Below are 1,388 nucleotides of genomic sequence, written 5' to 3'. Positions count from 1 at the left end.
ATATTATAAACTATAAAACAAGTAGATACCGTCAAAATAGATTTAAAAATTATATGAACCGTTTACATAACAACCTATGAAATATTGCCATAAAATGAAAGCTTTGGAGCAAGTTTAGTTCTAGGATTTAAGACAGATGTCTCATGAACTTAGTTGAAGTAAATAAACGGATATAAATGGGCGAACGCTGTTTGGTATTGGTAAACGACAAAAAAGGTAGTCCTTATTAGATTTTAGGTTCTTGAACTTTTCTTTATGCTACATCGGATCACTTTACGTTACGTCGGCTGAAGAACAGAAGTGAATCTCGGTGACCTTTACCTTTTTTTCCATTTATTGAAGGTGTGTAAAATAATTGATGCAATGTGAAGTGAAAGTTTTATCTCTTTAGTGCGCGAATTGGTTATTAATTTTTCTAATTAAAATATCTTTTTCTTATACTAAAAATCTAGTTTGAGAGATACGTATCACTAGGGGTGAACACTCTGTTCTCTGAGCAGTTTAAAACTATTTATAAGGTAATTCAGTTAGAATTCATTTCTATATTATATATTTATTCTAATTTCTTATTTTCGTTGGACCACAGCGTCCAACAAGACGTTTTTTTTTTTACACGATTCAAGTGCGTTGACCCATCCGTCGGCCATCTTGCGCTGGTGTCCGCATACGTTAATTCGATCGCTCGTCCTGGCCCGCCATTCGTTGGCAGCTAAACGGAGTGCGAGGGACCGCTGGCCTTCCTGCGTACGGTTTACGTATGATCGGGTAGCGTACCAGCACCGCCGACAGCCCCCTCTCCGCATCTATAGATCGGCCGTAAAGGACTTGAGCCCGGGCCGCCGCCGTTACGTTCCGGTCGGTAGGCACTACGCTCCGTGCCACTGTGAATGCCCAGAACATCGCATGCCATCCTAGCCCCCGGTTGACGAACCGCTGGTAGCACCGAGAGCGTAACCCAAACCTTGCGCAGGTTAGTCTACACCCATGGCCATGATTACACACATACAACATTGACACATACACTTACACCTATGTTTAAGAAAAAATGAATGAATATAAAACTATATAAATGAATTCACACTAGATTTGTCATTAATACGACCATAGCCCTGAGGTAACTAGTCCGCCCGGGTGATCGTTTCTCTCTCTCTCTCTCTCTCTTGCGAGCACGTGTAGAATTTTTCACTTTTCAGTGCGTCTACCTCTGCTACGTCGTTTCCGATTTGTTGAACATCCCTTTTTAGCGTTTACCTAAAAAAACCGTTCCCCTGAGAATTCCACTCATGCACATAAACAGTATAGTCGGGCAACATAAAACACACGACCAGTGGTCTCTCATTTATGAGAGTGGCGCTTAAACCACTGAGTTTTCATGCAATTAATTAAGA

General features: G+C 41.1%; 1 long non-coding RNA gene across 1 annotated transcript; it reads left to right on the top strand.

The window, feature by feature from the left end:
• Positions 1–289: 289 nt before the first annotated feature.
• LOC134225241 (uncharacterized) lies at positions 290–1,022 on the top strand. Its single transcript, XR_009983204.1, has 3 exons — positions 290–342; positions 453–518; positions 587–1,022. It is a non-coding gene; the product is annotated as an uncharacterized LOC134225241 (long non-coding RNA).
• The last annotated feature ends 366 nt before the right edge of the window (positions 1,023–1,388 follow it).

The sequence above is a fragment of the Armigeres subalbatus genome, chromosome 3 (assembly GCF_024139115.2).
Source record: "Armigeres subalbatus isolate Guangzhou_Male chromosome 3, GZ_Asu_2, whole genome shotgun sequence".
NCBI classification, from domain to species: Eukaryota; Metazoa; Arthropoda; class Insecta; order Diptera; family Culicidae; genus Armigeres; species Armigeres subalbatus.
This window is presented reverse-complemented; position numbering and strand designations above follow the sequence as displayed.